Source organism: Chiloscyllium punctatum, chromosome 10, assembly GCF_047496795.1.
Source record: "Chiloscyllium punctatum isolate Juve2018m chromosome 10, sChiPun1.3, whole genome shotgun sequence".
Classification (NCBI taxonomy): Eukaryota; Metazoa; Chordata; class Chondrichthyes; order Orectolobiformes; family Hemiscylliidae; genus Chiloscyllium; species Chiloscyllium punctatum.
The window spans coordinates 11,902,345-11,927,101 of NC_092748.1; the positions used below are offsets into that span (position 1 = coordinate 11,902,345).

The window sequence follows — 24,757 nt, forward strand, 5'->3', positions numbered from 1 at the left end:
TATCTTCCATATCCTTTTTCACAGTAAATACTGATGCAAAATACTCATTTAGTATCTCCCTCATTTTCTGCGGCTCCAAATAAAGGCTGCCTTGCTGATCTTTCAGGGGCCCTATTCTCTCCCTAGTTATCCTTTTCTCCTTAATGTATTTGTAAAAACTCTTTGGATACTCCTTAATTCTATTTGCCAAAGCTATCACATGTTCCCTTTTTGCTCTCCTGATTTCTTTCTTAAGTTTACTCCTACTTCCTTCATACTCGTCTAAGGATTCACTCGATCTATCCTGTCTATACCTGACATATGCTTCCTTCTTTTTCTGAACCAAACCCTCAATTTCTTTAGCCATCCAGCATTCCCTATACCTACCAGCCTTTCCTTTCACCCTGACAGGAATATACTTCCGCTGGATTCTTGTTATCTCATTTCTGAAGACTTGCCATTTTCCAGCTGCCCTTTTACCTGCAAACATCTGCTTTCAAAAGTTCTTGTCAAATACCATCAAACTTGGCCTTTCTCCAATTTAGAACTTCAACTTTTAGATCCGGTCTATCCTTTTCCATCATTATTTTAAATCAAATAGAATTATGGTCGCTGGCTCCAAAATGCTCCCCCATTAACACCTCAGTCACCTGCCCTACCTTATTTCCCAAAAGTAGGTCAAGTTTTGCACCTTCTCTTGTCAGTACATCCACATACTGAATCAGAAAATTTCTTGTACACACTTAACAAATTCCTCTCCATCTAAACCTTTAACATTATGGCAGTCCCAGTCGATGTTTGGAAAGTTAAAATCCCCTACCCATAACTACCCTATTATTCTTACAGATAGCTGAGATCTCCTTACAAGTTTGCTTCTCAATTTCCCTCTGACTATTAGGAGGTCTAGAATACAATCCCAATAAGGTGATCATCCCTTTCTTATTTCTCAGTTCCACCCAAATAACTTCCCTCGATCTATTTCTGGGAATATCCTCCCTCAGCACAGCTGTAATGCTATCCCTTATCAAAAATGCAACTCCCCCTCCTCTCTTGCCTCCCTTTCTATCCTTCCTGTAGCATTTGTATCCTGGAACATTAAGCTGCCAGTCTTGCCCATCCCTGAGCCATGTTTCTGTAATTGCTATGCTATCCCAGTCCCATGTTCCTAACCATGCCCTGAGTTCATCTGCCTTCCCTATTAGGCCCCTTGCATTGAAATAAATTGCAGTTTAATTTCTCAGTCCTCCCTTGTCCCTGCTTGCCCTGACTGTTTGACTTGCTTCTGTTCTCAACTGTACCAGTCTCAGATTGAACTCTTTCCCGACTATCTCCATGGGTCCCCCACCCCCCCCAATTTACTAGATTAAATCCTCCCGAGCAGCTGTAGCAAATCTCCCTGCCAGTATATTAGTCCCCTTCCAATTTAGGGGCAATTCGTCCCTCTTGTACAGGTCACTTCTACCCCAAAAGAGATTCCAATGATCCAAAAATGTGAATCCTTCTCCCATACAACAGCTCCTCACCCATGCATTCATCTGCTATATCCTCCTATTCCTGCCCTCACTAGCTCGTAGCACTGGGAGTAATCCAGATATTACTACTCTCGAGGACCTCCTTTTTAAATTTCTGCCTAACTCTCTGTAATCTCCCTTCAGAATCTCAACCTTTTCCCTTCCTATGCCGTTGATTCCAATGTGGACAATGACCTCTTGCTGGCCCCTCGCCCCCATGAGAACATCCTGCAGTCTCTCTGAGACATCCTTGATCCTGGCACCAGAGAAGCAACACATCATTCTGCTTTTTCACTGCTGGCCACAGAAACGTCTGTTTGTACCTCGGACTACAGAATCCCCTAACACAATTGATCTCTTGGAACCAGATGTACCCCTCGTTGCATTAGAGCCAGTCTCAATACCAGAAACTTGGCTATTCGTGCTACGTTCCCCTGAGAATCCATCACCCCCTACATTTTCCACAACAGCATACCTGTTTGCAATGGGTATATCCACAAAAGACTCCTGCACTAGTTGCCTACCTCTCTTACCTTTCCTGGAGTTAACCCATCTGTGTGACTGTAACTGAAACTTTTCCCCCTTTGTATAACTGCCATCCATCACATACTGTTGCTGTGCAAATTCTTCATTGCTTCTAACTGTCTCTCCAACCGATCCATTCGATCTGATAAGATTCACATCCAACAGCATTTATGGCAGATATAATCTGTAGTAATCCAAACCTATTCTTCATCTATATCTTTTCTCTACTACTGATAGCATTCATTTTGCCTTTTGCTCTTGAACACCTCCTACCCTTCTTTCTCTACAGCTAAAAACCCACCATCTCTCCAGCTCCCTTCAGTTCTGAAGTCGTCATACTGGACTTGAAATGTTAACTCTCACCACAGGTGCTACCAGATCTGTTGAGTTTTTTCTGCAATTTCTGTTTTTAAAAGAGAAGAGCCTGTACCCAAAAGGCTGCAGAACATGAGAAGAAATTGTCCCAAATGCACTCTACAAACTAATTTTCAAGGCTAATAGATTAAAGTCAGCAATGATTATTGCAACACCTTTGATTCTCCAGCCACAGACACCTTCTGCAGCTAAGTTCGTTATGGGAGCTTCTTATGTGCTAGTTAAAGTAATATGTTTTGCAAATTTCCAGCTCTTTGCACACATTCCTCACCAGCAGTTATTCGTCAACAAATTTAGTTGTAACTTTGTAAAAATATATAATAAATCTGAGTGATCTTGCCTCTGTTCCAAGAAAATGCAACTTGTAGAAATGTCCACAGATTATGGCACAAGACTGGCAGTTTCACTTGGAGGTTATAAGGTACAGAAATGAGAAGCTGTGTCTCACCATGGTGAAGGCTCATTGCCGGAATAAAGGGTCGCTGTACTCTAAAGAATGCTATAAGTAACTCAAAAGACTCTGTGGCACAGTGGCAGTGTCCCTGCTTCTGAGCCACATCAACATTAATGTCCCACCAACCCCAGCAGTGTGTAATAACATGTCCAAACAGAACATTTCAAATTACATACAATTAAACCAAAGGTCAGCTTGCGCCAACATTCTCTTTAGCCCCAACATCACTCATCTTGTTGGTGAAGAAGACCTGTAGATTAGATTAGATTAGATTAGATTACTTACAGTGTGGAAACAGGCCCTTCGGCCCAACAAGTCCACACCGACCCGCCGAAGCGCAACCCACCCAGACCCATTCCCCTACATTTACCCCTTCACCTAACACTACAGGCAATTTAACTTGGCCAATTCACCTAACCTGCACATTTTTGGACTGTGGGAGGAAACCAGAGCACCCAGAGGAAACCCACGCAGACACGGGGAGAACGTGCAAACTCCACACAGAGAGTCGCCTGAGGCGGGAATTGAACCCGGGTCTCTGGCGCTGTGAGGCAGCAGTGCTAACCACTGTTCCACCGTGCCGCCCACCTGTATTGACATGGTGCAAAATTTCACAATCAATAAAAGTAACCCAAAAGGTTTTCTACTGCATCACCACAAGAACTGAATCTTTTTGGAAAGAATAAAAATCTTTGTGGCTAAGGATTATCAGCCCTTCCACAACTGACTTTTCAAATGGGCCATTTATTCAATTATATAATTGGGAATTAATCTATTGATATATAAGTTAGGTCATCTTAACAGCACATCATCAAGTGGCAGAATAAAAGTTTAAATTTGACCTCTATGTTAACAAACAAATTCTACAAGTTGCTCAAATCTAAATTCTCATACAGCATGGAGACAGACCGTTTGGTCCAACTTGTCCATGCTGACGAACAAGCCCCATTTGCCTGCGAGGACCATATCCCTCTAATCCCTTCCTATTCATGTACCTATCCAAATATCGTTCAAATTTGTAACTGTACCTGCATCTACCACTTCGCTGACAGTTCATTCCACATACAAACCACCCTGTGTGGAAACGGTGCCTCCTCAGGTCCCTTTTAAATCTTTCTCCTCAACCCTAACATTATGCCCTCTGGTTGTAAACTGCCCTACCAGATGGAAAACGCCCTTGCTATTCACCTAATCTATGCCCCTCATGACTTTATAAACCTCGATAAGGTCATCCCTCAAATTCCCACACTCCAGTTGAAGAATCGCAGCTTATCCATCCTCTCCTTATAACTCAAACCCTTGAGTCCTGGCAACATTCTTGTGAATCTTTTTCGAACCCTTTCCAACTTAATGATATCCTTCCTATAGCAGGGCAACCTGAACTGTACACAGTACTCCAAAGGTGGTCTCACCAAAGTCCTGTAGAACTGCAACATGATGCCCTCATTCTATACCTAACGATCTCAGCAATGAAGGCAAGCATGCAAAATGCGTTCTTTATCATTCTGTCTACTTGTGACGCAACTTACAATGAATTGTGTACCTGAACCCCAGGTCTTTTTGTTCTAACACCCACTATCAGATTTTACTGGTAAGTCCTGTGAAAGGATGTCAGTCTTGATCAAGGTTAAACTACAAACCCCATTATGTCTCACCAAGAAATTATCAATAGGAACTTAGCACAATTCATTTTTTTCTTATTCATCAAGGTGACATCCTGATGCTAACAGCAGAATGCCCTCTGTGCCCATTATTCTCCACACATTAGTTTTTCTAAAGTAATAATGTGAATTATTTTCACATGTAAAAGATCACCTCTGATTTAGTGTTTATAACAGAAGCAGAAAGAAATAAAAGTTCGTATTGTTGCTTTCCCAAAATTTATTGCAATACACAAAGAACCACTGTCAGGATTCCTTACACTGTGCAGATCCAAGCTCATAAAACATCTAGATTTTTTAAAATCTTGCATTAATACCAGACAAATTACACCAATAGTCAAACATCTCAAGATGCTTCACAGAAGAATAGTTCGACAGTCGCAAAATGTTCAGAAAAGTGACCAAAAGCTTGATCAAAAAGGTAACCTCTCAGGAACATCTAAAGGAGGGGGAGGGGGTTGAGAGACAGGAAGGTACTGCTGAGGCGCTAATACTGATCCTTGTAACACCTCACAACAAATGCTCTGCCAATTTGAAGATGAGTTGTTTATTCCTACTTTGTTTTCTGTCCTTCAATCAATTCACAACTTATGGCAATATATTCCTCCCTATCTCATGATCCTTTCCCATACAATAATACAACCATTTCTGTGGTCCTTCATCAACTGGTTTTTCAGAGTACAAGTCATTCTGCTATAACGCACATTTCGTTAATGCGAATTCGCTGTAATGCGATTGATGAATTGGGATGCTGTTTCTAACGCGCAAACCTTTAAAGCCTATGTTGGCTATAACACGATTACATCGCCAACACATCTAAGTCCTGTTGCTATTTTTCTATAACACAGGGTTGCACAAGAACTGACTGTACGAATATATTACTGCACTGCTTTTCCTTTATCCACTCTGCTCATTTCATCCTCAAGTACTTGAATAGATTTGTTTTCCCAGAAAATCACATCGACTGTGTCTGGTCATACTACGATTTTCTAAGCGCTCTGGTTCATAGGTAGGAATGCAAATTGTGAAAAAGCTCAAAAGGATCTTACAAAAGGGATAGAGATAGGTTGGGTCACAAAGCAAAATTCTGACCAAATGGAGTATAATGTGGGAAAATGTTAAATTGTCCCTTTGGCAGAAAGAATAACAAATCATATGATCTAAATGTTGTGAGATTACAGAGCTCTGTGATGCAAATGGTTCTGGGTTCCAAGAGTATGCATTACTTACATTAGTATGCAGGAACAGCTAACAACAGAAGGAATGCTAATAGAAAGTTATCGTTCATTGCAAAGGGAATTGAATACAAAGGTTATACTTCAGGACACTGGTAAAACCTTAGTAGAGTACTGTGTACAGAACTGACCTCTTTAGGATTTAAATTCACGGGAAACAATCCAAAGAAGATTTACCAGATTAATACCTGGAATGGGTAAATTGTCGTATGAAGAAAGGGTTGACAGCCTAGGTTTACACCCGCTGGAGTTAAGAATCACAGGCAACTTGATTGAAACATAAAGAATAAGTACTCCAAAAGCAGCCTCACCACTATCCTGTACAACTGCAACATGATGTCCCAACTCCTCTACTCAATGGTCTGAGCAACGAAAGCAAGTGTGCCAAACATCATCTTAAAATCTACCTGTGACACAACATTCAAAGAACTATGCACTTGAACTTTACATCTCTCTTTTCGACAACAGTACCCAGGGCCCTACAGCTAACTGTACAAGTCGTGCCTTTGTTCATCTTACTAAAATGCAACACCTCACATTTATTCAAATTATGCTCTATCTGCCACTCCTTAGTCAATTGGCCCAACTAACCAAGATTCCTTTGTAATCTTAGATAACCTTCTTCACTGTCGACTACATCACCAATTTTGGTATCACCTGCAAATTTACTAACCATGCTTCCTAAATTAACATCCAAACTTTTTGAGGACCTGACCAAAAAAAACAGATGAACTGATAGAGCGGTGGACATTGTTTACATGGACCTTAGCAAAGCCTTTAACAAGGTTTCACATGGTAAACTGGTTAGTTAAGTTAAATCACTTGGGATTCAGGAAGAGCTTGTTAATTGGATACAAAATTAGCTTAACGGTAGGAGACAGAAGATGGTGGTGGTGGTGGTGGAGGATTGTTTTTCAGACTGGACGCCTGATGAATGCTGGGTCCACTGTTGTTTGTCATTAATATAAATGATGATGAGAAATCTATGACGTGCTGTGCACTGCTTATATTTCTCAGGTTTTCTGATTTATATGGACTTACTCAGTTAAGTTCATAGCCCATGTGTAGCATAAGATGGAAGCTGTAAGTAACAGCAATTCATATAACAGTAACCATTTCCGATAGTGTGAAGGAAATCTCTTGCATGTTTGTAGTGCTTAAGTGCTCATACAGTAAGCCCTTGTGAGATATGCAGAAGCAAAGTGACTAAAAATAGATTTGTTACCTAGTATGGTGACGAAACGTCTAAAACAAACCTTCAAGCTCGCAAGCTTACTTAGATTTCAATGATTATGTAGAACTTGTTCTACTAGCACTGAAGGTAGAAGTCAAAAGGTTAAAAAAAAGTGACAATTTCTCAGCCATGAATGATACATCAAGATATGGTCTATCAGAACCTTGTGGTATGTGAAGAATGAGCTTGCAGAAGTTAATTTAACCAATAATAGATTGCAACATTTTTCACACACTCAGAAATAAAATGTTATGAATAAAAGGTGGTACATACTCAGCAGGTTGGACAGCACTGTTCTCAAAGAAGCTCAAAAATCCTATCCCTCAACTCTCCTTATTCAGGCTTGGTGTCAAATCTTGCTTGATAATGCTCATGCGTATTATCTTGACTTCTTTTGTTACGTTAATGATGGCAATTAACTCAAGATGTTAGTGTTGAAAGAAGTAGAGTTGAAGTTGTAAGTCGGTGATCTTTTTGGTCAGAACTTGTTGTTAAAGATACAAGAAACTCGACCTTTGCTATGCTTCGGTGTGCCCCCAAGAAGGCAGACATTGTAGAAGTTTTTCCACTGTATTCCTACAATGGAGTATATATAGAATATATCCTATTCTTTGGGACAGAAAAAGAATCAACAAATACTGGAAGTGATTATTAACATAATTTCATGAAGAACTTCAGATGACATACCAGCTTTCAGAGGTACTGTTGATTTTAAAAAAGGGCAGGAGAATGGCAGCATCCCCACTTCCACTCCACCCTGCCATCACCATCACCAAAAAGCAGGTTCCACCATTCAATTAGATTGTGAATGATACCCATTTAAACTTCATCTACCTGGTTTGGCTTCATAACCCTTCATACCTTTACCTTTAAACAAATGTCTGTCATGAAATAATCAATTGACCTTTTGAGAGGTGAGCCTCGGGTTTCATTAGAGCATGTGTAGAAAAAGTACATCCTGAAATCACCTAAGTTTCAACTTTAAAATTCTCCTCCCTTGCTCAGAATTCTGCAACTCCAGCCCGCAGCCCCATACTGCCACAGCCCCACCCAGAGGGGAATATCTTCATTCTATCTACCCACTCAAATCCTTTAATCATCTTAAGTGCCTCAATTAGATCATCCTTAATCACATACACTTGGTGAAAAGTAAGCCTAATCTATGGAACCCTCCTTTACAATTGAAGTCTTTTGGCCTTCTATATTTAGATTCTGGTGAACTTGCTCTTCTACTGCTGCAAGACAATACATCCTTCCATTGGTGTGGTATCTCAAATTAAATGTAACATTCAAAGTGGTGTCCAACCAGAGTCTTATATAACTTCCAGCCTTTTGTAATCCAGACTGCTTGAGATAAAGGTCAATATTTCCTTAGCTATTTTGATGTGTCCTCTTGATTTTGTAATTTTTGCACTTATATAACTAGACAGCAAACCATAGCAACTAGCAAATGCCAGAAGATGAAGAAGAATATTTGGTATACTACTACACCTTGTGTGGGGTGAGACCTGGAGTTGAAATCATATTTTACTTTCTGATCACTTGAGATTGTGGTTTAGATTAGATTACTTACAGTGTGGAAACAGGCCCTTTGGCCCAACAAGTCCACACCGACCCGCCGAAGCGCAACCCACCCAGACCCATTCCCCTACATTTACCCCTTCACCTAATACTACAGGCAATTTAACTTGGCCAATTCACCTGACCTGCACATTTTTGGACTGTGGGAGGAAACCGGAGGACCCGGAGGAAACCCACACAGACACGGGGAGAATGTGCAAACTCCACACAGTTAGTCGCCTGAGACGAGAATTGAACCTGGGTCTCTGGCGCTGTGAGGCAGCAGTGCTAACCATTGTGCCACCATGCCGTTTGTTCACATGATGACCATGAGAGAAACATAAAGCAAAAAGAAATAGTTTGCATGTGTGCAATTTCCCAAACGTCCACTGAACGTGCACAGTGCAGAGGTCAAGACAACAGCATAATGAAAAAAGTCCATTATGATCCTTTCTTCTTCAGTAACAGTCCAGACCAGCTTTTGACTGCTTTCTAACTATCTTGATCTCAACTGCACCTACTGCAAACTCTCCCAGTTACTGATCCATGTTTGCGTAAAGAAACATATTCTTGCATCTGTCCTTCAAGGCTCAGAACTTGTATCACCCTGTCCTCTATCCCGAGCAACCCGAAAGCATTGTTTCAGTGTTTGCTTTACTTTCCTTACTGTTAATTTATCAGAGCTGTTGACATAGAACACAAGTAGTAGGGAAATAAATCAGCTGAAAATAAAAAGGACTGCACATCCAGACATTCAGAGAAACTCACGAGGAGATCAAAGCCCCAGTAACCAGGGATTAAAATTCAGTGGATGGAGAAGTAATGTCATAGAATTGGCAAACAAAGAGAAAGAACCAAGCCAGGAAACTATAAGTCATTTATTGCCAGTGGTAGGAAAGCTACTTGAATCTTTGCTGAAAAAGACCTGCAGACAGATTATAATATGAATTGATTATCATGGTGTCTCCTTAGAAGGCTGATTTTTAATCAATTGCATTAAATTGTTTGACAAAGACAATGTGGTCAATAGGGACTTTCAGCAACCCTTTGATAACAGTAGAAACACATGATAAAGATCAGATGCCTGGAGCAAAGTAGCAGAATCAACCGAAAGATGGTAGCAGGCAAAAAGAAGGGAGGTTTAATTACAGTATCTCGGACTGGTGGAAAGTGGAAAAAGTGTAATGCAGGGATCACTGATGTTCACTAAATACAGAATTAATCTGGATACAGAGTTGGAGATCCAGTATCATAATTTTCCGAACAGACCAATTTGGAATGTGCAGACAATGTGGTGCACAGCAGCACAATAAAGTTAGTTCTAGTCGAACCTATACAATAGGTTGGTTAGTAGCAAATCAAATACATTGTAGCAAAGTTTGAGTTTGATTGATAGCAAGAATAAGGAGCTCATTTATTGCTTGAAAGGTAAGAAATTAAGTGGGGTACAGGACCATAAGATCTTGAAATTGAGAGATAAATTGCCAAAACAGCAACATAATTAATGAATGCTATGAAGGGTTCAAAGTAAGTACACTTCCACAGTAATGGGATTAAAGTACTGAGATACTTTAAATACTTTAAATTCAGATCAAGCCTCAGTTAGACAAAACGTGTAGTGTCATATGCATGTGTAGTATCCATAATATAAACACTATATTTCTATTTTGTTATTTGTTCATGGGACAGGAGTGTCCTAGCATTTATCAATCACCCCAAATTGCCCTTGTGAAAGTAATGCTGATGTGACTTCTTGAATCACTCCAGTCTGTGGAGTGCAGGAAGACCCAAAGTGTTGTAAGGGAGGGAGTGCCAGGATTTTCACCCAGTGACACTAGAGGAGCAACAATGTATTTCCAAGTTATGATGGTGGGGCTTAGAAAGGAACTTGCAGGTGGTGGTGTTCCCATGGATCTGCTGCCCTGTCCTTCCAGGTCAGCAGCTCTCAATCTTTTGCATCTGGTATGCCACCAATTGTTTTGTCAAAAAATTCTAGTCTCACCATAATAAAACTAAAACCTCATTTCTTTTTTCACCTCAAAGAGTGTACTTTTACTTGCATATTGGTATTATATTAACCATAATAGAAATGCTTTATGACACAAGTTCAGTGATTTCACTGACAGTGTTCCATTGCTAACCTCCAAAAGAAATCAGAATGAGCTAATGATCTCGTCATTAATCAGAAAGCTGTGGTTACTTTTCATTGGCAAGCATGTCAAATCTCAAGGTCCCAACTATGCAACCTTTACTGGTTGAAAAAACATTATTCTAAATAGTAAAAGTTGTAAGTTTGGAAGGTGCTGCTGAAGGAGCCTAAGAAATTTATGGCATGATTTGGAGATGCCGGTGTTGAACTGGGGTGTACAAAGTTAAAAATCACAGAACACCAGGTTATAGTCCAACAGGTTCACCTAATGAAGAAGCGTGTTCTGAAAGCTAGTGTACTTCCAATTAAACCTGTTGGACTATAACCTGGTGTTGTGTGATTTTTAAATTTATGGCAGTGCACCGTGTTGATGTGTACACTGCTGCCACTTTGTCAGTGGTGAAGGGAGTGAACATTGAAGGTGGTGGATGGGCTGCCAATCAAGCAGATTTTTAACATCTGCATAAAATGTCACACTGCTCACAAATTATGGAGAAGTCGAATGAGAGTAAGGGTCATAAAGAATTTCTTCACAGATAATGGCAGAGGTTAAACTTGCAACTGAAAGGATGACTCTTATACCTGCCTGAGCAAGAAGAGAATACAGATACGGGACAGGATGGGAACTGATAATTCAATGGGAGGAAGAGCACAGACTGGTTGCACAAATGGCCTGTTCCATGCTATACATTCTATATAATTTTTCATGTTTTGTTTCCCATTTTGTTTGTCACTTCTAAACATTTTGGAATGGAGAAACATGTTGCTCCAGGAAAGCGTCACCCAAACCTTGTCAACTTCCCAATTGAAGTGAAAAGGAATAGCCCACCTTGATGGAAATGATAACCAACCAAGAGGAGGAGATAGGTAGAAAGATTTGTAGTCATGCCATGAAACTTACAGGAGTACATCCAGCCAGAAAGTGCGACCCTAATCACTAGTGTAGACTAGTTTCCAACTTTGTGGCCTCTCATGCTCATGGATCTTATTCTTACCTTCAAATCTCTACATAGTCTCCTTTCTCCCAATCTCTGTAGCCTTTTCTAGCCCATTAACCCTGAGAGATCTCTGAGCTCATATAATTTTGGTGTCTTGTGCATTCCCTAGTTTCATTGTTCCAGCTGTTTAAACCTTGAGCTCTGGTATTTCATCTCTCAATGGGTTTTCCAGTGCTCATTCCTCCATTAAGAATATTTTAAAATCTTTGACCTAATATTCCCTTATGTAGCTTGAATCCAAGCACATTCAATAAGGCTCCCATGAAGCACCTTTGGGCATCTTACTACATTAAAGGAGTTACATAAATGCAAGTTGTTAATATGATTCTCTGCAATGTGATGAAAATACAAATCCTGGTTGCTATAATTTGATTTGTGCAAAGAACCACTCTCCTCACATGATGGAACTCTGAATGCCAGATGCTAACTATTGTGAGGAGATAAGTTTCATAACTTTAAACAGACTGATCAAATGCCTTACTGCTTTGCTTTTGCTGTAGGTGTAATATTTTGGGTTGCTGGAGTGTTGGGAGCACATATTTTTGCCCCAAATACACACACAACAACAACAATATGGATGGGTCCAGATCTAAAGGTGGTGATTATGTGAATTGTTGCATTGGCTACAGCACAAATCTCCAAAATTTATCCTAATAGTTTCAATAAAAGCCTTTACTCTACATTGTAGTACTAGGAGAGTTTTCTTCTTTATCAGCAGCATTCTGGAATCAAGGAGGACTTGCCTCCAATCTAGTTTTATTGATTTTTGACTGGTCCAATATAAGGGACTTGCAGACTGTGCCACTTCCAGAGCAGGTGGTCGATTTGGAGAATTGGGACTTCTGTCCAACACCTCGACTGTCTTTCTTGCATGCCTCTCACAAAGTGTTGCAATGTGCTCGGCACCCTCAAGAATAAACCTTCTCCCCTTTTGGTTAGCCACAGGCTACGGAATTCTTTGCATCAGTGGGTCATGTGCTACATTCCCTATAATTTTGTTTTCGATTTTCAAGATTCATGTGTGGCAGAAGTTTCCAGAACCAGAAGTCAATATGCTAACATGATGATCAGCACGTGCAGGCCCTCCACGTGACTGTGGGTTCCTCAGCTTTGAAGAAATATTGGACGTGTGATCTTTTTAAGGACACTTTTAAAATATCCCGAATGTGTTCCTGTCTTCCTGAGTATTTCCTGCTGCAATGGAAAGAAATTGATTGGGCTACACGGTTGGAGGTGCTTACTTTTGGACGAGGTTAATCGGAGATTCCCATTTATCTCTCAGATAGATGTAAAAGAGTCCGGGATCTAAGCCGCCAACAAGATTACTAAAAGCAGATTAGCTGTGAATATAACTTTACAGTTGGTGGTGGCTTGCTCAGTACAATCTGACTGCCATGTTTTTAACATTACAACAATGACCATAATCCAGAGTACTTTACTGTTTCAACAAAGCACTTTGGAAAATCTGAGGTTGTGAGAGACATTAAATAAATTTATCTATTCCATCTGTGTTTTCAAAAGCTTTAAGTTGGAAGAGGATTCAATCACTAAGCAACATTACATATTAACAGAAGTCGTGGGAAACAAGTAATCAAGTAACAAAACCATCATGAGATTATACATCTTGTAATCTTATTCTTTTGGATCTTGAAGTCATTGTAAGATTGACTCTCAATGTTATTTCTCGTTTCATTTGCCTCCTCATTTCACTTGACAAATTCCTGCACAACAGGACTGACTGAACTGGTCCTCATCCTGAACAACTTTTCTTTCCAATCCTCCCACTTCCTCCAAACCAAAGGAGTAGCCATGGGCACTCGCATGGGCCCCAGCTATGCCTGCCTCTTTGTGGGTTATGTGGAACAGTCCATCTTCCGCAGCTACACTGGCACCACCCCCCACCTTTTCCTCCGCTACATCGATGACTGTATTGGCGCTGCCTCGTGCTCCCATGAGGAGGTTGAACAGTTCATCCACTTTACAACACCTTCCACCCCGACCTCAAATTCACCTGGCCCGTCTCAGACTCCTCCCTCCCCTTCCTAGACCTTTCCATTTCTATCTCTGGCGACCGAATCAACACGGACATTTATTATAAACCGACCGACTCCCACAGCTACCTAGATTACACCTCCTCCCACCCTGCCCCCTGTAAAAACACCATCCCATATTCCCAATTCCTTCGTCTCCGCCGCATCTGCTCCCAGGAGGACTAGTTCCAAAACTGTACAATCCAGATGGCCTCCTTCTTCAAGGACCGCAAATTTCCCCCCAGATGTGGTCAACGATGCCCTCCACCGCATCTCTTCCACTTCCCGCTCCTCCGCCCTTGAGCCCCGCCCCTCCAACTGCCACCAGGACAGAACCCCACAGGTCCTCACCTACCACCTCACCAACCTCCATGTACAGCGTATCATCTGCCGTCATTTCCGCCACCTCCAAATGGACCCCACCACCAGGGATATATTTCCCTTCCCTCCCCTATCAGCATTCCAAAAAGACCACTCCCTCCGTGACTCCCTCATCAGGTCCACACCCCCCACCAACCTCCACTCCCGGCACCTTCCCCTGCAACCGCAAGAAATGCAAAACTTGCGCCCACACCTCCCCCCTTACCTCCCTCCAAGGCCCCAAGGGATACTTCCATATCCGCCACAAATTCACCTGCACCTCCACACACATCATCTATTGCATCCGCTGCACCCGATGTGGCCTCCTCTATATTGGGGAGACAGGCCGCCTACTTGCAGAATGTTTCAGAGAACACCTCTGGGATACCTGGACCAACCAACCCAACCACCCAGTAGCTCAACACTTCAACTCCCCCTCCCACTCGACCAAGGACATGCAGGTCCTTGGACTACTCCATCGCCAGACCATAGCAACACGACGGTTGGAGGAAGAGCGCCTCATCTTCCGCCTAGGAACCCTCCAACCACAAGGGATGAACTCAGATTTCTCCAGTTTCCTCATTTCCCCTCCCCCCACCTTGTCTCAGTCAAATCCCTCAAACTCAGCACCGCCTTCCTAACCTGCAATCTTCTTCCTGACCTCTCCATCCCCATCCCCACCCCCACTCCGGCCTATCACCCTCACCTTAACCTCCTTCCACCTATCGCATTTCCAACGCCCCTCCCCCAAGTCCCTCCTCCCTACCTTTTATCTTAGCCTGCTGGACACACTTTCCTCATTCCTGAAGAAGGGCTTATGCCCGAAACGTCGATTCTCCTGTTCCTTGGATGCTGCCTGACCTGCTGCGCTTTTCCAGCAACACATTTTCAGCTCTGATCTCCAGCATCTGCAGTCCTCACTTTCTCCTCGAAAATTCCTGCACAAGGCAGGTTTCACAATGCAAACTGACAGGGAAAGTTGTGATCCCAGCCTAAAATTACAGGACTGCATTTCTCCGGCTACAGTACACAATTGCACAGGAACGAGTTGGACTAGCTGCTCGTGTACAACATTTACACAGAATTGTAGCATACCTGGTGTCGTACGCATTCACAAAGTAGCAGAGAAATGACAGGCAAGATGAAAAGGTCAAAAACTCAATACACATATACCAAAGAGTCTGTTGACAGGAGTTGGTGAGTGATGTCCTGATGCCCTATGTAATGGGTGGTTAATTGGCTGTGCCACTGCACGAATTAGATGTAAAAGAGAGATGTACGATTTAAATCACAAACAGAGCATTGAATCACTCCTGGAAGAAAATGCATCCATCAGCAGAGATTTAGAATAGATGCAGAAGATAGTTACATTCCTTAAAATGCACTAAGTAAGACTACTCAATTCTTCAAATACCAGGTAAATGGACCAAGATCTCTCAAAATATTATCCTTCAACCTGTTCTATAAATAACTGCTAATTGTGTCAAATGCACTCAGACCTTTACAGCTCTATCATTGAAGGTCGCAACAAACAACAGAGACTTGCCACAGTCCCATTTCTATGTTTGCACATCAATAATCCCTTTTTCTAATTTCCATGCAGTCTCTGACGGCATCATTTGTTAGCACTGAACTGTTCTTATTTTTTTATGGTGCTGATCCTCATCTCCTTACAGCACAATGAACAAGATGAAGAATTCAACAGGATTATGTTTAATGCAGTTACACAATGGTTGCTTTTGAAGAGATGGCATAGATCTACAAAAGCTTTTTTGTAAAGAAGAAATATACCAATACTCTTCACCATTCAGCCCTGTGCTCTCTGATCTCCTAGTCTTGCAAATATCTCATAAAAATTGTCATCCTTGCTTTCAAATCCCTGCATGGCCTCCCCATTCCCCAACTTTGCAATCTCACCCAGTCCTATGATCCACTGAGGTTATTAAATTCTGACACCTTATGCTTTCCTGAATTCAACTGCTCCACCACCAGTGACTGTACTTCCAGGTGCCAAGGCCTCATGGTCTGGAATTTCCTCCCTAAATCTGCTTGTCCACCACTCTCTCCTCTAAGATACTTGTGAAAACTGATTTGCTTGAACAAGTATTTGGTCACCTGAGCTAATCTCTGATAACACTTGCAAAAGTCTAGAGATGAATGTTCTACTACTTTAAAAGTACTATATATATGCAAGTTTTACTATTCACTCTTCAGTGCTTTACAACATTGTGCATATAGAGATGTACTAGTTGAAGTGGAATTCTACTAGACTGACTTCTTTTAAATTCACTAAATTTTGCAGGTCTGCAGGTTTTAACAAGATTCTGGAAAGTAGCCAAACCTAGAAAATGTCTGCACACTCCTAAATCGCAGCCCACACACCTCAAGTATTATGGCTGGCCTATACAAATTCAGCTAGATCTAATTCAAAATGTTTAAACTGCAGAAAGCCTGAATCAGCTCATCTTTAGTAAATCATCATTAAACAATGCCAGACGGGTAAGGAGAGAGCAAAACTGCAGAAAAAAGAATTAATTCTAGTTTCAGATAAAAATAAAACAGTTTGGGAATGTCCTCTGGGCATAAGATGCAAACAAGAAAAGTTAAACTACTTAGTCCTTTAGCATTAAAATAGTCCCATGGCATATTATAGCTGGAACTGGGAATCAGCATTTGCAAAGGAAAAATGAATTAGGTAACAAGCAGAAAATTTAATCTAAGAGACAGGTTTTAATAAAAAAAAGGTTTGATGATAGAAAGGAAAATAAAAATCAAGGGAAAGTGGCCAAGCGAACCAGAGAAAGGAAAGACTCCAAATACCAATGGTGGGCTATACAGAATGATGAGAGAGGATCAGAATCAAATTATCAGCAGGAGTCATGGAAATGGACAAAGTTATCAAACACAGATTTGCTTAATACTGGAGTGGTGAAAGGGGATTCATAGATTCGATTTGACTTGAGTACATTAAGCATTAAAGTTTGTGGAGAGAGGAAGGTTAGTGCTGTGCTACGATTCCAGCTGATATGGGACAGGCCAGATCTCGGAATGAACATGGCTTAATAAATCATATGCTTAATTTTTGTAATTGGTTAATGTGGTGGTTAGGAGAAAGTGAGGATTGCAGATGCTGGACAGTCAAAGTTGAAAAGTGTGGCACTGGAAGAGCACAGCAGGGCAGGCAGCATCTGAGGAGCAGGAGAATTAACGTTTCGGGCATAAGCCCTTCATCAGGCATGTGGAGGGGTAAGGGGCTGAGAGATAAACAGGGGGATGGGGTGGGAGTGGGGGAAGGTAGCTGGGAAGTAATTCTGATAGGTCGGAGAGGAGGGTGGAGCAGATAGGTAGGGAGGAAGATGGACAAGTAGGACGGGTCGAGAGGGCAGTGCCGAATTGGAGGGTTGGATCTGGGATTAGGTTAGGGAGGAGAATTTGGAAACTACTGAAGTCAATGTTGACGCCCTGTGGTTGAAGGTCCTAAAGTAGAAGATAAGGTGTTCTTCTGGGTGGCTTTGATTTGGCAGTGCATGTCCTTGGGGGAGTGGGAGGGGGTGTTGAAATGGCCAGCCACAAGGCAATGGGTTAGTCACAAGTATATTCACAGGAGACTGCAAATGTTATTACAGATTTTTAGCTGGTCATTCAGCCTTTTGTGCCCATGCCAGGCAACAAAAATTAAACTACATAAATAAATATTCCAGATCATAGCCCACAGCCATGGAGGCTCTGGATCGCAAGTGAATATCTAAACACTGCCTAAATGTTTGAACTTAACAATTTTATTACACAAAAGAAGAAAAGCAAATAAAGCCAAACCTGGTATAGGTTTTGTTTAGAAAGAGCTTAACACAAACATCAAAATACATTTTCAATCCATTTCCCAACACTGTCTAATACACAGACTTAACTCCAGAGAAATATTACCCATCTCAGCTGATTAAATCTTTACTTAATTGCTGCTCTTCAGTTTATTTCCTTTGGACGGTTGAGACCTTTCGTTTTAAGGATGATTCCTGAGAGTTTGTTGGCATGAACCTTCCCGATGACCTAAACATTTTCATTTTCAACAAGTTGAAGACGACTGTCCAAACTCTCCTGTGTTGGAAGCTGCAGAAACTAGAAACTACTTCTGCCAAGATAACTCATTTTCTTGAAATAAACTGAAAACTATGGTTCTCCTTCAAGGAGAAACATCTGCATTCTGAACGGAACCCTGGGTTCTTCCAAACTAAAGCCTTGTTGATGAACAGGATGTGGGGTTTAATGCAAAGCATAGACTGCTTCATGGGGAAGCAAAATTGAGACAACTGCCCTTATCATCTGAGAGCCACGTGAAACAAACTGATCAGGAGTATTACTACACCCTGAACATAGTTCTCTCCTTCACCATTCAGCATAGCTGTGGCATATCAGTGAAAAGGATAGCAAAAGAAGAAAATAGTCTGAGTTTGTTCATTTAAACATATGGTAAGGTCTGCAATGGACTATTAACAATTATATACACAAAACACCAGGAAAGCAATAGTGAATTCATGATAGTACATGCCCAAGTCTGCAAATAATTACCAAATTGCGTGAAATGCAACACTCCCTTCCCTGCTGGCTGCATAAAATAATTGCCATTTGCAATATAACCAACCTAAATCCCTGCTTTTACCCCCATATACTATGCCTATAATCTGGAGTTCACTCTACAGGGCATAATCCCTCAGTAAGAGTCACTCGAGGAAAGCAATAGCTAAGTGGCATTATCGCTAGACTATTAATCCAGAAACTCAGCTAATGTTCTAGGGACCAGAGTTTGAGATGAAGGCTGAATTTAATTAACTAAATCATTTTTTAAAAATGTGGAATTAAAAATCTTCTGATGAGCATGAAATCATTGTCAAAATATCTTACCTGGCTCACTAATGCTCTCAGGGAAGGAAATCTGCCATCCTCACCTTGTCTGGCCCACATGCACCTCCACATCCAGAGCAATGTGGTTAACTTTAAATTGGCCTTTGAAATGACCTAGCAACTAACTCCGTTGTATCAACTGCTCTGAAATATCAAGAAATAAATGAAACCAAACGTACCACTGGCATCGACCTAAGCACTGGAAATGACAATGGCAGAAACCGCTTTGTAGACTCTCCAACATCTGGGGTTCATGCCAAATTGGGAGAGCTATCTCATGCACTGGTCAAGCAACAGCTTGACAAAGTCATAATCACTGATTCATGTCTTACAATACCCCAGAAACCACCTTCATCATCCCTGGAGATGTCGTGTTCCACTGGCAAGCAGAGGTGGCAGCATAGTGGTACAGTCAGGAAGGCGTTGCCCTGGGAATTCATAACATTGACTCAAGATCCCATGAAGTCTCATGGTTTCAGGTTAAACATGGACAAGGAAACTTCATGCTGATTACCATGTACCATCATCGCTCAACTGATTAATCAGTACTCCTTTATGTTAAGCAACACTTGGAGAAAGTAGAGAGAGTGGTATGGGTGGGGTATTTTAATGACCACCAACAGTAGCTCAGCAGCAGCACTAATGATCGATCCTGTTGGGTCCAAAAGATCAAAGCTGCTAGGTCGTTTGCAAGAGATTATGATGGAAGCAAGAGAGAAAAATATACTTGACCTCACCTTTACCAATCTGCCCGCTGCAGAGGCATGTACATGACATTATTACTAAGAGTGACCATCGCATGGTCCTTGTGATGTCATTGCCCCACTTTCACATTGGACAGAGTTTGAACAGATCTAGCAAATCAGGTTTAGGCATTCATGAGGCACAATGGGCCATCAACAACAGCATAATTGTACTCAACACAATCTGCAACCTCATAGCCCACAAAATCCCCCACTCAACATGACCATTAAGCCAGGAGATCAACCCTGGTTCAATGGACAGTACAGAAAGGCATGACAGCAGTAGTACCAGGCATACCTAAGAATTGTGAAGCTACCAAACAGGACCATATCATTAGCATCAAGTAACAGACAGAGCTAAGCAATCTCACAAGCAAAAGATCAGATCTAAGCTCTTCAGTCCTACCAGACCCAGTCATGAATGATGGTGGACAATTAAACAACTCACTGGAAGAGCCCAACTCATCAATACAAAAGTTAAGGCTCAAGTATGCAGGAATTTTCAGCCAGAAATGAAGATTTTGGCTTTTTAAGTAATTCCCAGCACCACAGACACCAGTTTTCAGCTAATTCAATTCACGCTGTGATATCAAGAAACACTGGAGACACTGGATACTACAGGGCCCTAACAACATTCTGGCAACAGTACTGAAGACTTGAGCTCCACAACTTGCCGCTCCCCTAGCCAAGCTCTTCCAGTATAGTTACAGCATTGGAAACTACCTGACAATGTGGAAAATCACCCAGTTATGTCCTGGGTACAGAAAGTGGGACAAATCCAACCTGGCCAATTACTGCCCCAGTCTATTCTCGATCAACAATGAAGTGAAGGAAGGTGTCATCAACAGTGCTACCAAGTGGCATCTGCTCAGCAATGTCCAGTTTGGGTTCTGCCAGGGCCACGCAGCTTTTGACCTCATTGCAGCCTTAGGTTCAAACATGGACAAAGGAACTGAATTCCAGAGGTAAGGTGAAAGTGACTGCCCTTGACATCAAGGTGTACTTGATTGAGAGTTATATCAAGGAACCCTACCAAAACTGGGCTCCGTTGGTATCAATTGCATAGCCTCTGCTGGTTGGAGTCATACCTGTTACATAGGAAGATGGTTGTGGTTGTTGGAGGTCAGTCATTTTAGTTCCTGGTCATCTCTGCAAGAGTTTCTCAAACTATTGTCCGAGACCCAACCACCTTCAGCAGCTTAACCAATGATCTTCTCTCCATCATAAGGTCAGAAGTGGAGATATTCGCCGATGATTGCAGAATGTTCAGCTTCATTTATGATTCCTCAGAGATTGAACCAATTCATGTTCAAATGCAACAAAACAAGGACAATTTCCAAGCTTGGACTAATAAATGGCAAGTAACATTTGCACCACAGAATTTCCAGGCAATGGTCATCTCCAGTAGCGACAATCTAACCACTGCCCCTTGACATTCAATGGTACTACCATCTTTGAATATCCAACTATCAACATCCTGAGAGTTTCCATTGACCAGAGGTTCAACTGGACTTGCCATAAAAATACAGGTCACAGCAGGTCAGAGGCTAGGAATACTGCTGCCAGTAACTCACCTCCCAACTCCCCAAAGCCAAAGCCAATCTACAATGTACAAGGCACAAGTCAGGAGTGAAAAATGTGTTGCTGGAAAAGCGCAGCAGGTCAGGCAGCATCCAAGGAGCAGGAGAATCGATGTTTCGGGCATAAGCTCTCCTTCAGGAATGAGGAGGGTGTGCCAAGCAGGCGAAGATAAAAAGTAGGGAGGAGGGACTTGAGGGAGGGGTATTAGGAATGCAATAGGTGGAAGGAGGTTAAGGTGAGGGTGATAGGCTGGAGAGGGAGTGGGGGCGGAGAGGTCGGGAAGAAGATTGCAGGTCAAGAAGGCGGTGTTGAGTCTGAGGGTTGGGACTGAGATAAGGTGCGGGGAGGGGAAGTGAGGAAGCTGGAGAAATCTGCATTCATCCCTTGTGGTTGGAGGGTTCCTAGGCGGAAGATGAGGCGCTCTTCCTCCACATGTCGTGTTGCTATGGTCTGGCAATGGAGGAGGCCAAGGACCTACATGTCCTTGGCGGAGTGGGAGGGGGAGTTAAAGTGTTCAGCCACAGGGCGGTTGGGTTGGTTGGTGCAGGTGTCCCAGAGGTGTTCTCTGAAATGTTCCGCAAGTAGGCGGCCTGTCTCCCCAATGTAGAGGAGGCCACATTGGGTGCAGTGGATGCAGTAAATGATGTGTGTGGAGGTGCAGGTGAATTTGTGACGGATATGGAAGGATCCCTTGGGGCCTTGGAGGGAAGGGAGGGGGGAGGTGTGGGCGCAAGTTTTGCATTTCTTGCGGTTGCAGCGGAAGGTGTTGGGAGTGGAGGTTGGGTTGGTGGGGGGTGTGGACCTGACGAGGGAGTCGCGGAGGGAGTGGTCTTCCCGGAATGCTGATAGGGGAGGGGAGGGAAATATATCCTTGGTGGTGGGGTCTGTTTGGAGGTGACGGAAATGATGAAGGATGATACGATGTATCTGGAGGTTGGTGGGGTGGTAGGTGAGGACCAGTGGGGTTCTGTCCTGGTGGCGATTGGAGGGGCGGGGTTCAAGGGCGGAGGAGCAGGAAGTGGAGGAGATGCGGTGGAGAGCATCGTCACCCACGTCTGAGGGGAAATTGCAGTCTTTGAAGAAGAAGGCCATCTGAGTTGTTCGGTATTGGAATTGGTCCTCCTGGGAGCAGATGCGGCGGAGGCAAAGGAATTGGGAATATGGGATGGCATTTTTACAGGGGGCAGGATGGGAGGAGATGTAATCTAGGTAGCTGTGGGAGTCGGTCGGATTGTAGTAAATGTCTGTGTTGAGTCGGTCGCCCGAGATAGAAATGGAGAGGTCTAGGAAGGGGAGAGAGGAGTCTGAGACGGTCCAGGTAAATTTGAGGTCGGGGTGGAAAGTGTTAGTAAACAAGTCAGGAGTGTGATGCAAAACTCCCACTTACCTGGATGGGTGCAACACTGAAGAAGCTTGACACCATCCAGGACAAAGCTGGCCACTTGACTGGCACCACATCCACTCCCTCCATGACTAACGCTCTGTTGCAACAGTGATCACTATCTACAAGATGCATTGCAAAAATTCACCAAATATCCTTTGACAGCACGTTCCCAATCCATGACCACTTCCATCTAGAAGGACAAGGGCAGCAGATACAATTGAACACCACCACCTGCAAGTTTCCCTCCAAGCTATGAACCATCTTAACTTGAAAATATATTGTTATTCTGTCACTGTCAGTCGGTCAAAATCCTGTAATTCCCTCCCTAACGAAAATAGTGTGTCAACCTACAGCACATGGACTGCAGGGGTTCAACAAGTCAGCTCACCACCACCTTCTCAAGGGTAACTAGAATTGGGCAATTAATGCTGGCCAGGCTGCAACTCCCACATCCCACGATTGAATAAAAAGTCCCGTGATCTAAGAATAACTCAAAATAATCCCTAGTCAATGAAGATTTTCTGAAGAATTATTATTCTAATGAGGAAACATTGATAGACAATTTGAATTTAGCTATTTGCATTTAATCAGTAATGGATCATCTACTTTGCCTGATACTAGTTAAGAAATAAATGTTGTCCAAGATACTGGCAGAACTCTCATGCTCTTCTCTGAAACTGTGCCATGGGAACTTTTAGAACCACTCAGTGGGGCAGACATGTCTCAGTTGAAAGACAGCACTCCCATAAGTGCAGCATGCCCTCAGTACTCCAGTGGAAGAGTTAAACTGGATGGTGTGCTCAAATATCTGAAGTGGGACTGAAAGCCATGATTTCAGAGTTCACAAGAGAGTGTGCTTCCCAATAAGGCAAGTTGATATTAGTTCAGTATCAAATGGATACACAGAGACAAGGTTTGGCATTATTGTTCTTAAGTCATATATATCACATCCCCAATTCCTTTGTATTCTGGATGCAGACTGTCCCTGATCACAAACCCACTATTTCCCCAGGACAGTACTGGTCTGTACATACTCACATCCAGATCTGCTACAAAAGTGATTGTTGGCTGACACTTGCTATTGCCTATGGAGGTTTACAGCACTGCACAAAGGTCATACAAGATCACTGGAGTTAGATTCAGGTTCAAGCATATGAGCTTCTTGAGCTTGTTTCACCATGCAATTAGATCATGGCAATCTCAATCAAGTTTACTTTCCGTTCCATATCCAATAATACCCTTGCTTAATAAATATTTATTAACCTCAGTTCTTGAATGACACACAACCTCAAACTTTGGTTAAGGGACAGTGTCCAGTGTTCAGAGTGCCACTACCCTTATTGTGAAGAAGTGCTTCGTGACAACATCCCTGATTAGTCTAGCTCTAAGATTACACCCTCCTGTCTTAGACTCCCCACCTTGGAAAACAGTTTCTCATTGCTTACCTCAAATCATTTAACAATTTTATGTCTTCCAATTTAGATTAGATTAGATTAGATTAGATTAGATTAGATTAGATTACGTACAGTGTGGAAACAGGCCCTTCGGCCCAACAAGTCCACACCGCCCCGCCGAAGCGCAACCCACCCATACCCCTACATCTACATCTACCCCTTACCTAACACTACGGGCAATTTAGCATGGCCAATCCACCTGACCTGCACATCTTTGGACTGTGGGAGGAAACTGGAGCACTTGGAGGAAACCCACGCGGACACGGGGAGAACGTGCAAACTCCACACAGTCAGTCGCCTGAGGCGGGAATTGAACCCGGGTCTCTGGCACTGTGAGGCAGCAGTGCTAACCACTTTGCCACCGTCCTTAAACTTTTATACTCAAGGATTACAAGCTGAGGCCATACAGCCCATCTTTGCAATTTAGCCTTTTTATGCAAATTAGGGCATCTGTATCCATTCCAGGACTGAACGTATCCTTCCAGAACAGAAGGATTCCCAATGGAATCTTACCAGAGCTCTTCATGACAATAACATAACTTTCATGCATTTGTATTCTAGTTCCTTGACAGAAAAATAAACATTAGCTTTTCTAAAATTATTCATCCTTCATCAGTCAGAGCAT

General features: G+C 42.5%; 1 protein-coding gene across 7 annotated transcripts in view; it reads right to left on the minus strand.

Annotated features, from left to right (window-relative positions):
- agap1 (ArfGAP with GTPase domain, ankyrin repeat and PH domain 1) overlaps positions 1 to 24,757 on the minus strand; it is a 759,171-nt gene that overhangs the window by 394,424 nt on the left and 339,990 nt on the right. The gene's annotated exons all lie outside the window — the stretch shown is intronic.